The sequence below is a fragment of the Oryctolagus cuniculus genome, chromosome 19, assembly GCF_964237555.1.
Source record: "Oryctolagus cuniculus chromosome 19, mOryCun1.1, whole genome shotgun sequence".
Taxonomy (NCBI): domain Eukaryota; kingdom Metazoa; phylum Chordata; class Mammalia; order Lagomorpha; family Leporidae; genus Oryctolagus; species Oryctolagus cuniculus.
Window position 1 is genome coordinate 10,304,297 of NC_091450.1, and position 14,259 is coordinate 10,318,555.

General features: G+C 46.2%; 1 pseudogene; it reads left to right on the forward strand.

The window, feature by feature from the left end:
- The window catches only part of ORYCUNV1R-PS1575 (vomeronasal 1 receptor oryCunV1R-ps1575 pseudogene), a 1,374,299-nt pseudogene that overhangs the window by 953,898 nt on the left and 406,142 nt on the right, over positions 1 to 14,259 (forward strand).

Here is a 14,259-nt window from a genome sequence, read left to right on the forward strand (position 1 = left end):
CCTAGTCAGCAGCACTACAATTTATCTTAGCTTTATGCTGGTTTCTGCCACCCTGGAATACACAGCCAGGTATGGGTTTCAATGCTACCTGAGGTCACAAGCTCTAGATATGCTGGTCCTAGCCCCAGAGAATGTTCAGGGCACAGAAGCTTCAGGGCTTACAAACTCTAGCAGCTGGTCTTCAGGCATAGGCTGTGTTATTTTTACAACCCAGGAGCTTTTCCTCCTGGCGTGAGGAACAGTGCCCCACTAGACATCGGTTTCTTGCAGAGATGACATCCATAAGCTCATGTTGGGTGCTGGGAAAATGCCCCAATTATACATGCATTTGCTCCCGAGTGGGTTGGCACCTTTGTGAAAGCAGCAGCACTCTTCAAATGGCCAGATTATGTAAGGCATGTTCATTCAGACAATTTAATAGGGACATTGAGCAATGAAGATGCCCTTAGATATAAATCAACCCACAGGGAGCCCTGGAGGCAGGCTGCTTAAAACCAAAAACCTCAAATTGGGGTATAAAAACTTTGTAATGTATCCAATATGACTAGTACAAGGGATCTGAAACACATGTATGAGCATAACAGGGTTTGTGGAGAGCCATATCACTTTTGTCTTTTCAGGATCTACAGAAACTTCAGCTGTATATGATCCCTCATTCATCCCTGTGGACTCACTCCTAAGGGTACAGTTTCAAAAACCTCTAGAAAATGGAGATACCAAGTGGTTTACTGATGGCAGTAGTTACATGAAGTACAGAGTTAAAAGGCAGTTTATGCCATGGTGGGTCTTACTCAGGTGATAGAATCTCAGAAATTGCCAACTAGCACTTGATCACAAAAGGCCAAGCTTACTGCTTTAACTATAGCCTTGCAATGAGGAAGAGCTAATGAGTTAATATGTACGGGCTCCAGTTTGTTTTCCTTGAGTTCCATGCACATGGAGCAATTTGGAAAGGAAGAGCCCTCCTGACTGCAAAGAACTCTCCCATTAAATAAGGAGAAGAGATGTTGGCTCTCCTTCAGGAGCACTGGAGTCTTTAGAAAGTGGTTGTCATCCACTGCAGGGGACACAAGAAGACAGATAGCCATGCTATTCAGGGAAATGTGCTAGCAGATAAGGCAGCAAAAATTGCTGCTGCAGAGCAGGTTCTAGAAATAGCTTTAGTACCTGAGCTTTTTGGTGACTAAATATCCTCAATACAGGAGCCCTGTCATACAATGTTCTCCTCAACCAGGCTACATGGAGGATGCCGGTGTTCACTCATAAGTCCATGTGCTGAATGGAGGATTATTAATATACAACTCTCACTGTTTTGGAAGAGGAGGTTTAATGCCAGGAGTTCCTTGGGTATTTGGAGGGTAAAGGCTGCATACTGCCATAAAGACAATACCTCAGCATGTGGTGACTGCTTTAGGTTTTTCTTATCTCCATGCCCCTTGGAGACCTTAGTCATCAAATAAACTAAAAAAGCTAATCATATTCTTAAGATACTCCTGGCTAAGCTTTGCCAAGAGACCTCAGAAACATGGCTTAAATTCTTACCTATTGCCCTCAGGTTGAAAGTGGCACCTAAGGCGGCCTGACTAAAATGCTATATAAAAAGGTCTTCTTCACCTCTGACACTCTCTTTGACTCAGGGATACAGGATCAGATAAAAGTTTATTATTAATCTTTTTCCTATACAAGAGGCTAATGGACTGTGGTAATAAAATTCTCACAGTGCCAGGTCCCAAAAGTCACGAACAGCCTGTCCCCAGGAGACCAAGGCTTAAGAGACACTTGGAGCAAAGACTCTTCCTCTGATGAGTTGCAGCCTAAATGAAAGGGATCCTACCAGGTGCTACTCAGCACTCCTACTGAAGTCAAATTCAGGGCATCCCAAGCTGGGTACCTTTGTCAAAGATCTCAGTTCTACCTCTTTAGTCTTCACAGGTGCACACAGAGAACAAGTCTGCTCGCTCTTGTGAATGCATTGAAGATCTCGAATACATCTTCAAAGGGCAAAAGGGTGAGTAAAATCTTTGCTTTTATCATATTGAACCTGCTACACTTAATGGTACACATGTTTTACCTATCTTTTATTCTCTCAGGAGGCTGCTTTTGTGAGGAAAACTCCATAGTTCTTGTAGTATGATAGCAGTAGGTCCTGCTAGGCCATAGAGAACCATTTAAAAATCTGTTTATTGTGTGGGCCAAACTAGAGCCTACACTTCAGGCTGGATTTAATGGCAATTGCTTGAGTCCATGGGTGCTCTAAGACAGTCATAGACAACTAGCTGGCCATAAAATGCATACTGGCAAAGTTAGGAGCATGTGCAGTGATTAATGGAATCTGCGGCATCTACTCTAACAGTTGTATATTCACTGAAAAGGATGCTACCAGTCTTTATGCCTATGCTAGATGGTTTTATAATCTGGGCAAAGACAATCTATCAATGCCCATGTTTTGGGAAACAGTGGAATATATTCCTCCTATCTTGAAGGGGATTCAACTTGAAATTTATCTTTTTTCCAATTATGCTCATCCTGATTGACAAACTTTTCTGTTTCCAAATTTGACAGCTTCTCAAAATGATGATGACCATGTGAGGCAACAGCGATTGGCCGTGACAGATGAACATTTTCCAGCTCATGAGATGGATCGATTAGATAAGAAGAGGTTTCTGAACCCTGGATAGGTAGGGACAACGCCCCTGGCCAGCAGGAAGTAGCTACAGAAGACGGATCATCATCCTTCAGCACCCCCTTAAGATTAAGGGTCGGAAATCTCTGCGGGGGGATGAGATGGGATAAGGCAGGTAGCTAGCTTAGGGCCACAGAGCTGGAAGTCCCAAGTCGCAAGCCCTCACCCCATGTAATTCTATCCTACTTGTCCAATAAACTGCCCCTTACTGGGCATGTTTCCTTCTGGGTGGGGCACGTGCCATGTGAATAGCCACCACACTTCTACCTCAAAAGCAGCCAGCACTGGAAGAAGTGTGTCCTGCTCTTGGGAGACGGATGCTGAGGTGCTCTCTCCACTCCTCTCCCATCCGTTTTCTCCTTCTGGCCCACTCCCCACCCATGCTCACATTTCCTTGCTTTATCATCCCTTAAATAAATGTTATTGTTTCGTGTACTGTACATGTTTCTGTGTTTCAAATGCTTCTCTCAGTAGAAGGCAGGGATCTGGAATAAAATAAGACCCCACTTCAGGGTTAAGGTTCTATTTGCAACAGAAGGATCCCATATCAGAGGGCCAGTTCAAGTCCTGGCTACTCCACTTCCTATGCAGTTCCCTATTTAAGCACACTCTGGGAAGGTAGCAGGTGATGGCCAAAGAGCTTGGGCCCCTACCATGTGGGCAAGACAGATGGAATTCTGGGATCTTAGCTCCATCTTGGCCAAGCTTTAGCCATTGTGTCTATTTGGGGAGTGAACCAGTGAATGGAAAATGTGTTTGTGTGTTCGTGTTTGTGTGTGTGTGTGTGTGTGTGTGAGAGAGAGAGAGAGAGAGAGAGAGAGAGAGAGAGAGAGAGAAAGAGAGAAAGAGAGAGTGGCTCTGCCTTTCATATAAAGAAGAACAAACATTTTTAGAAAACAGATTGTACCAGGAGGTGGGGATCAACAGTGGCTATCTAAGAGCCTGTCTATACAATTCAGGCCATGAATGAACCTAGAATGTTCTGTGTGGCACCTGAAATATGTAAACCATACAAGCAGGAACAAACTCTATGAACAAGGTGCCATCCAATAGGTTTTCTACCTAATTTAGTGGGGGGAGTGAGGCTCAGTGGTGAAGTGAGTTGACATCAGTAAGATGCTGTTACCAGTGGAGCAAAATTGAGAATATGGGCCCATCTCACTCTAAATGCAGGATTTTTCCTTCACACTTCTTTTCTCTGATTCTCATTAGAGTGGTGTAAGAGACACACTTTGGGATGGGCATTTGGCTTAGAGATTAAGATGCTGCTTGGGACATGCATGTCCCATATTGGAGTCCTCGGTTTGAATCCTGGCTCTGCCTCCAATCCGAGGTTCCTGCTAGTGCACACCCCGGCAAGTAGTAGATGATGCTCAACAACCTGGGAAACACAGATGGAGTTCCAGCCTCCTGGGTGTTGCCTGCCATGGTCTGGCTGTTACAGGCATTGGAGATTGAACCAGCAGTTGGAAGATATCTATGTCTCTCTTTCTTACAATAATAATAATAATAATAAATGAGTAACATAATAAAAAGCCTAAACCCTGACACTGAGCAGGTGTTGGCAAAACTTCATTCCTAGAATTTCAGCACAGTTACTGCAGATACAGGCACTTGCACCTATGCTTACATTGTCATCTCTTCTCAAAACTGGCCTGGAGGCATCTGGGAAACGTCCCAGCTCAGTTAGTGGAGGAAATGAGCACCCAGGTGAGCCCAGAAAAGCCAGCTGGGTGGTTAAAGTGAAGGCAAAGGCAGGATGCTGGCTCTGCCTCCTCCACTTCTGTCACTTGTCATGTCACACATTGTGTGATCACACTGGCCTGCCAACTCCACAGGCCATTTAGGTTTACCTATGGGGCAGGTGTTTAATTGGAGCTTAAGTATCCCTCCTAGGCTTCATATCCGAGTCACGGCACCATTATCCCTCCTAGGTTTCATATCCGAGTCACGGCACCATTATGTCGCTCCCCCTCTCGCGGAGGAACGACACTAAACCCTGCGCTGTTCTTTTGTCTGCTCGGCCCTTCCCGGGTTTGCTGCTGGTCCTTCCCGGGTTGGCTGCCAGCCCCTCCACCTCCGTGGAGGGGCGGCACCCCCCGCCGCTATCCCCGCTTCCACGGAGGAGTGGCACACCGCTGGCCGGCTCTCTCGGGGGCTGCTCAGATGTTCCTCAGGTGTTCCTTCAGGTGTTCCTTCAGGTGTTCTTGGTGCATGTTGTCTCTCTCCTCCTTTATAGTCCTCTTCCACCAATCCCAACTCTGCTACCCACATGCTGAGCACACTGCTCTCCTCCAATCAGGAGCAGAATTAGTTCCTGCAGCTTATCAAACTGGCGAGAGGCAGCTGCGTAGAGGTTGTTTGGTCTCTCTCTCAGTGCCATATTGTGGGAGAGCAGATGCATAGAATAAGTCTTAATTCCAGTAACTTAGTCTAGTCTCAGTTGCTCCCCACACTGTATTTTTCTTTTTAAAAGATATTTTAAAGATTTATATATTTATTTGAAAGGCAGAGTGACAGCACAGGAGGAAGAGACAGAGATATGTTCCACCCATTGATAGGCTCCTGAAATTCTTGCAATGGATAGGGCAGGGCCAGGCTAGAACATCGAGCCAGGGACTCATTCCAGGTCTCCCATGTGGGTGGCAGGAACCCAATTACTTGAGCCCTTGGCATTGCCTCCCAGCATCTGCATTAGCAGGAAGCTGGAGTCAGGAGCAGAGCCAGGCATAAAACACAGGCACTCTAATGTGTAACAGAGGCAGGGAAACTCCACTTTTTGAATAAGTTATCCTTTCTTTTTTGAATTCTCTGTGGTACTGAGTAAAAAAAATTCAATTCAGCATATTTGTGTGGTCTATTTGGGTTCTGTGTTCTGTTTGTCTATGTCTGTCCTTTTTCCAGTGTCACAAATTCTTGATTACTGCATCGACATAGTGAGTCTTGACACTGACTGCAGTGAATCTTCCCACTTTGTTCTTCCCACTCTCCCAAGACTGTCTTAACTTTCCATATAAATTTTAGAATAAGTTCACCAAGACCTACAAAAGTCTTGCTGGGATAATGATGGAATTGCATTAGAGTTATTAACTAATTTGGAGAAACCAGCACCTTTATTACGTTTATCCTATAATCCATGGGCATAGTATGGTTTCCAGTTCTTTAGATGTTCTTTGCCTTTTTAAAATCAGTATTTTGGTATTTAGAGCATACAATATTATACATATTTTGTTAATACAATACGTAAGCATTTCATTTTCTCAGATTAGTTGAAAGTGGTATAGTTAATTTCAGGTTCTACATCTCGATTGTTAGTATTCAGAGAATCAAGTTTTTTATGTTTTGTAGCTGGAAAACATGCTAGGGAGAGAGAGAGAGAGAGAGAGAGAGAGAGAGAGAGATACTCAGGCAGCATGGCCTTTTGCAGTAGCCAGTAGAGGCCAGGCCCACACAGCTGGGATAACCTGCTCCAAATCATTATGACCTGAAGAGAGCAAGTCCCACTCACCTGGACCTGAATCCATCCACATCTCCTGAACTTCCTTCTTGCCTAGAAAACAAAGTCCAGCTCAGCCAGTCACTTGACACAGGTGTGGCCTCTAACTGCTGTAGAATATGGAAGGAGCAGTGCTTGGCAATGATGACATCATGGAGCACAGTCACAATGGCACCCTCCTAGATCAGCAGGTGTCAGGGTCAGGGTTCCCAACCCCCTGAGGAATCAGAATCCCCTAGCAGTGGGGCCTGTGGTCATCCTTGGATCAAGAGAAAAGGGCAGATGTGTGGGAGGTGTGTCATGGGCTCAGATGTCCCGGTGCCCTCTGTTACCCGCTGGACAAGGTCCCCGGTCCCTGCCACTCTCCATCCTCCTTTTCCTCCTCTGCAATTATATTTTGTATTGACTTTTGAACACTTGCATTTTGGATTAATATGTGTGCAATGGGTGCCCTCACAATTGGCATACAACTACCTGAGGTCCCCGTACTTTGCCCACCCTTGCAATGACCAGAACTGGGGACTCCCAGTGACCACAACCTCCTGCCACATGACAGGCCTACCCTAGCACTGCTGATCCAGGCTGTGCCTCTTTCCCTCCTCCTGGCTTCTCCTTGCTGCTGCTGTTGCTGTTGGGTATCAGAGTCCAGAGACTAGGGGGAGGGTAGAGGCAGGTTGCCTGCCACCTGCCTGGGACCTTGAGCCAGCAGGGACCAGACTCTCTGCAGGAGAGACAAGAACTCTGTCCTGGACACAGGCAAGAGATTAAGGATCGAGTCACTGTGACTTCACCATCAGCCCCTGACACTGGTGCTGACCACACAGAGGCTGATGGTGTCAAAAAGCATGTGGGAGTCAGGAGCACCCACAATCCCTAGGGTTCCCAGAAGAGGGACATCCATGTCTGGGGACACCTTCACTGTCAGCACCATTAGGCTCCTTCCAGTTCCTCTGCCAGGCATGGTTACCTCTGGCACCTGAAGAGACAGTGAATGCCTTGCAGGATTTGTGGAGCCTCCTGGGTACTGGGTACTGCTGTGGCCAAGCTCCTCACTACTCTCCCTGTCCTGGGGGCCTGAGCTGTTATATCCCACTGGGGACAAGTGTGAGCCTGTGTGTGCACGTACATGTACATGTGCACAGGCCCATGTGTGTTCCTCGCTCTGCAGGTCCCATTGCTGCTGTTGTGTTCACCAGTCTCCTCACCACCCTTGTCTGGTCTCTCCTGGAGGTGAGGATGGAGGGAGGCCAAGGGCATGGTCCTGTGAGGAAGCTGGGCTCTGGCTAGTGGAGGTGAGTGTGGTGCAGTGCTGGGTGTGCTCTGCACAGCAGGGATCCGTACCCCACCCCAGACATCACCACATTCAGGGACTCCAAGGATGAACCACTTCCCAAGGTCTCAGGCAGCTGGGTTATCAGGTGCTGCTGATCAGGCCATGGGTTGAATAATATGAGAAGAAAGATGGGAGAACTCACTTCAGGGACATTGCTTCTGTCACTCAGGGGGTCATACGGAGGCACCTCCCATCTGTCATCCCCTCCTCTGCCAACCGCCCTCATCATTGGAGACTAAATAGGGCAAAGTCATGGTGAACATATCCCTGCAGCCTGTCTTACCCTCCTGAGGCCCCACAGGGTCCCACCCCCTGCTCCTTAACCCTGACTCACACTGTGATAACCCCACACCATTGCTGGCCTGGCCAGGGCATGTGACCATCAGGGTTAAGGAAATGGAACAAGCTCCTCTTCCACAGAGGAGCCTGAAGCCTCCCAACCCTGCTCCTGCCAGGACAGTTATTCAGGCCTCACCTAACCTGTGCTTAGTCTTGGATCCCACTACACTCCTGCCTGGAAATTCCACATCATTCCTTCATGGTCCTCCTTGTGTTGACCTCCTGTGAGCTCACAGCTTGCCCAGGAACTGAGCTCACAGTGTCCAGTGTCTCCATGGACTGCACATCCAGTGTCTCTGCTCAGGACAGGCCACCAGCGTCCTTGTCCCAAGGAGACTCTTCATGTCCATGAACTCACCAGTTGTCTCCATCACCCACTGGTCTACTTCTTCAGTTGTTAAATTATAGTATATATAGTAATTATTCTTCAATTTGTATCTGTGCTCTAGGTTGAATCCAAGATTTTTGTTCAAATAATTAAAAGAAGAAATATTTATAGAAGATAATTCACATTTCCCATTTCTTTTTTTTATTTTTGACAGGCAGAGTGGACAGTAAGAGAGAGAGACAGAGAGAGAAAGGTCTTCCTTTGCCGTTGGTTCACCCTCCAATGGCCACCGCTGCAGCCGGTGCACCGCGCTGATCCGATGGCAGGAGCCAGGATCCAGGTGCTTTTCCTGGTCTCCCATGGGGTGCAGGGCCCAAGCACCTGGGCCATCCTCCACTGCACTCCCGGGCCATAGCAGAGAGCTGGCCTGGAAGAGGGGCAACCGGGACAGAATCCGGCGCCCCGACCGGGACTAGAACCCGGTGTGTCGGCGCCGCAAGGTGGAGGATTAGCCTATTGAGCCACGGCGCCGGCCCACATTTCCCATTTCTAATGTTTATGTGTCTTTCAACAAACACGATGTCTTTTCTGTGAATCCATAAAGAGTCTTGTGGTTTCTGGTCCATACATGAAGCATTTATTGAATGAATGAGTTCTTTTGAAACTATCAAGTGTCTGTTGCAAGGTAAAACAATGTAAAAAAGCTCCAATACGAAAATATTTTAAGTTTGTTAAATATACAGTTATAGAACTCTCTAAATATTTCCTATAAAATTAGTTTCTCATTTGAAATTATTCTATTAAAATACAAACAACACATTGACAATAACCTTTGTGTTCCAAGAATAGCCCCCATCAATACTGTAAATCCCGAACACATAAAAATCCTACAGATATTAGATATTTAAACCAAACTATGATTATAGTAAACACATTCATTGATTAAGTTCAATACATTAGAATTGTGGCTTAGAGACATTAAGAACACAATTATAGGTGCAGTTTCATTGATTTTCATAAATCTTCTAGCATAGCCCCCCTAGCACTGCCTTTGTGCACCCACTCCATATATATGGTAGTGCAGCACACATCATACTGAAGACTACTTCCCTTCATTACTTAGCTGTTTAAATATGTTACTGAAAAACAGGCCAAAATTTAACGCCAGTGAAGACAAAAATGTAAAATTAAAACAAAATCTTGAAAATACATTCTAATTTTTTAAATTGTATGAACACTACTTCATCTAAGCAAGCATCAAAATAAGCAGAAAGAATTTAAATATCAATAAAAAAGGTGAAGGTTTGACCGTTCCTAAAATATTCAGAAATATTTTCAATAAAAATAAAAGCACTTTGTCAGTAAAGAAATAATGTCATATCTCTTGCCAATTTTAGAATGCCAGAGATTTGAAGATAAGTGTTCAGCATAAAATATTTGTACCATACTGTAAAATGCAGTTTAAAAATTGCAATTTTCCTGTGACTATATAAGGGAATTTTTTGACGGTGCTATTATGTTAATATTTTAAAGGGATCATCCAGGTAAACGTAGTGTAAACAGCAATATACTTGAATGACTAAGGTTTGTTCACACTGTATAAACTACAGCCTGTATCACACGGTTTACCTGGCACTGCTGCTCTTCTTCATGATCGGTCCCTCCATTAGAGAGACTGCAGGAAGGATTCAATCGTATGAAACACTTTGAAGCACACAGTGAAGTCCTTTAATCCATAAGCACCATCCTCAGCTCTACTTTACTAGAAAACACATGAGCAAAACCTGTGATTGCCTCACAGACTTGCGCAATGGCAACCAGAAGGAAGACGGCAGAAAATCTTCTGGCAGGAAAAGTAAGATTCTGTGCTAGTCTTCCTGTGACATGTTTGCATGTTATGTGAGCTACACTATGACACTGTATTTTGTTTTTGACAGGCAAAGTTAGAGAGAGACAGAGAGAAAGGTCTTCCTTTTTCCATTGGTTCACCCCTCCAAATGGCCCCTACAGCTGGCAATCCAAAGCCAGGAGCCAGGTGCAGGTGCAGGGCCCAAGGACCTGGGCCATCCTCCACTGCAGTGGACTGGAAGAGGAGCAACCGGGACAGAATCCAGCACCCCAACCGGGACTAGAACCCAGGGTGCTGGCACCACAGGTGGAGGATTAGCCTAGTGAGCCGTGGTGCTGGCCAATGACAACAGTATTTTAAGGACATATTTTCTTTCTAGAGGAATGTTTAAAAGTAGAGTCTAAAATTAAAAATTGTGATCCTATAATTCAGTAGTCTACCATCTGGGTTAAGTTTTCACACATGAAAACGTGCATTCCACAGGCAGAGCAAAAGTTAAACAGTTTCAATCAAACTCCTTAACTGGCTTCTCTCTTCCTGTTGATTTCTGCTTCACTAGGGCTGGAGGGGAAAGAGAGGGGCACTCCTCCAATCCACCCCCACCAGCTCCCACCAGGAGCAAGGACTTGTAAAGAGAAAGCTACACTCCACCCTGCAAACATGAACACGCAGCAAGAATGTATCCTTTCTCTAAGGGAAGCCAGGCTGGGGACATCCACAGGGAGGGAACCAGATGCAAATACACAGCCCTGCTCCTCCTGGGTGGGGGCTCGCCACTGGGGTTGCTCAGTGCTCCTGAGATTATAGTGTCAGGCACAAGCAAGTCAAAGCAGCTTCCACAATACGCATCTTCTATCAGACCAGTGTTGGGGAGAAAGGCGTTTCAAAGGGTGTTTTGTGAAAAGTCCAAGTGGTTGCCAAATTATACTCCAGTATGTATAAGGGAAATCAGCTAAAACTTGAATTGTTTCAAAAAACAGTATTTCAGTTAACCCCTGCAGTTACACAACATATGTTTTCATGATCAATGCAAAACCGGAAAATTAGACACCACTGAAACAATAATGAATCCCCTCAGGAACTGGAGCCATACCCTCCGGGAAGTGGACAGGCCTTGCCAGGCCAGTCAGGATCCAGGCTCCTCACTGAGCCTCTGGGGTTGAAGCCGCCCCTTGTAGATCTGAAAGCAAGGGACGCATCCCCAGCATGGGGCGCCATGGAGTCCACTGCCCACCCCCTCCCCTGAAGAAGTGGCACTATCACCACCAGCTGTCACCCAAAGGCAGCCCTCAGCTGCCTCAACCACCCTAGTGTCCCCCAAACAGGCCAGGTGACTTCAGCTGTGTGCAGCACTTCCTGTTGATGCATGCTTGCTGAATTCCAAGCCATGTTAGAAGACAGTGCCCCACACAAGCCCTCTTTGAAAACTTGTTTTCTCTCCTGCCTGGGGTGCACTTTTCATTTTTTTAAATAGGATTTGTTTATATTTTTGAGACACAGGGTGAGAGGGAGACAAGAGAGAGCATCAGAGCTTAGCAGCTCCAAGAGTTAATTGTATGCCTCCCCTCCCCCCATTCCGCAGTCACTCCTGTCACCCATATGAAGCTGAGATTTACAGAGTTTATTAGAAATCAAGGCTTGGGGTAGAAATAAAGAATGATTAAATCCAGAATAAAGCATGATTAGATCCAGAGGAAGAGCATGAACCCTCATTTTGGTGGTGGCAAGAATGATGGTTATGGTACGTACAGGTTTGTGCAAAGATTTAATTTTAAGCGTTTTCCAAGTTGTCTCTTCTAGTTGAGGAAATTTAAATGGGGTAATTCAGCTACTGCATTTGAATACATTTTCTTTATCTCTGTAGCAATTTTTAAAATGAAAACTGATTCCTACTGTTTTCCAAATTTTATCTGACAGAGAGAAAGACATACACAATGGACAGACACACACCCACAGAGACAGAACAAGAGCTGCCCTCTGCTGCATTGCTCCCCAAAGCCTGCCTCCAGCCAAGGGCTGAAACTGGGAGCTGGAAGTTCTATCCAGGTCTCTTATGTGGGTGGCAGGAACCCACGCACCTGAGCCATCACCACAGCCTCCCTGGGTCCGGATTAGTGGGAAGCTGGACTCATTAGGCTGCTACTCGGAATGCAGCAATGCAGTTTTTTATTTTTTTAAATATTTGTATTTATTTGAGGCAGAGTTACACTCAAAAGAGAGGGAGAGACAGAGAAAAAGGCCTCCCATCCACTAATTCACTCCCCAAATGGCCATAATGGTTGGAGCTGGGCTGATCCAAAGCCAGCAGCCAGGAGCTTCTTCTGGGTCTCCCTCATAGTTGCAGGGGCCCAGGCACTTGGATCATCTTCCACTGCTTTCTCAGGCCATTAGCAGAGAGGTTGATGGGAAGAGGAGCAGCCAAGACACAATTGGCACTCTTATAGGATGTGGGTGCCACAGGCAGAGGCTTAGCCTACCACACCATGGCACTGGCCCCAAACACAGGCAGTTTAATGAGTGTCCTAACCAGTGACTTAACTGCTGGGCCTGATGTCCGCCACATGATTCTTGTTTTAAGATGGAGAAGAGGCCGGTGCTGTGGCTCAATAGGCTAATCCTCCGCCCTGAGGCGCTGGCACACCGGGTTCTAGTCCCGGTCAGGGCCCCGGATTCTGTCCCAGTTGCCCCTCTTCCAGGCCAGCTCTCTGCTATGGCCCGGGAGTGCAGTGGAGGATGGCCCAAGTGCTTGGGCCCTGCACCCGCATGGGAGACCAGGAGAAGCACCTGGCTCCTGGCTTTGGATCAGCGTGGTACACCGGCCACAGCGCGCCAGCCGCGGCGGCCATTGGAGGGTGAACCAACGGCAAAAGGAAGACCTTTCTCTCTGTCTCTCTCTCTCACTGTCCACTCTGCCTGTTAGAAAAAAAAATGGAGAAGATCCCCAAACCTGCATGAGACCGAGGTGCAGGAGCTAGAGAGCCGATGTATTATTGAAATGGCTAAAGAAATGTTTCTATTACTGTAGATGGAATCAGGGGTACATTATATAATTATTGCTCAAGGTTACCCATATGAAAGACTGGATCTTTAGCAAAACATTGAAATCAATACTGGCATTAGCCATCCTTGTGTCTAATTGCAAATAGGTGGTTGACTATATCCAGCAAAAAAATTTTCGTATCTTCATGGAATCTTGCTAAGAAGTATTAAAAACCTGTGAAGGATTTGTTTTAGAGGTAATATTCACTAATGTACTGTGAGAAAAAGTCACATCCAGCACAGACCGTAACGATTACAATATGCACATAAACTGTACTTTAACTTCCAATCTGCACCAGGCACTACATAATTTAATCTATGTGTGATTCATTTAAATTATCTCCATCGAAAGGACTATGGCTCACTTCCTAGTGGCCATGCTGCAAAGGCTGAGCACATGGATCCACCCTTCACCATGACTGACATCAATGAGAAGACTCCAGCCTTATTCATGTGGATTTCTGCTGCAATCCATAGGAACAACTTTCATGAAGCTGAAAGAAATGAGCCATAATGGAGTGAAAAGAAGAATTCATTTAAAATTATTTTGGTAAGGTACACATATCATAAAGTTATTATCTTATTTTTTTCAAAGATTTATTTTATTTGAAAAGCAGAGTTACAGAGCGAGAGTGAGAGAGGTCTTCCATCCTCTGGTTCCCTCTCAAATGGCCGCAACAGCTGGAGCTGGGCTGACCCAAAGCCCAGCCTGTGAATGCTGCTTCTCACCTTTTGCTCCTCAGTCTCTCCTCCTTCCTCTGCACAAATCACTCTCTCCATCAGTCTCTCTCCCTTTGTCTCTGGGATTTCTTCTCTTCTGCACCCCACACATCTTTGTTCCCATGATGTTTCCCTTACTCTCCTTCCCCTCCCTCTCCCTCCACTTCTTCCCTCCCCACCCTCCCCCTCCCTCTCACTCTGAGATTCTTTCACACCCTCAGGCCTCCAGGCTCTCTATTCCACTTTAGTCTTGTCCGTGGTTCCCCTGAAAACTCACCTCTGCCCATTTCTCAATAAAGAAACTGCAGGACTTTGGGACTCACAGGGCTTGTCAATCAATCTGTTTCAAATTCAGCTTCTCTTGGAGGCCTCCTGGACTTGGTGCCACTGGGGAGCAGCTGGCAAGATGAAGTCAGGCTCCTGGACAAGGCCTGGACCACTGGTTGCACCCTCATGGTCATTACCACCAGGA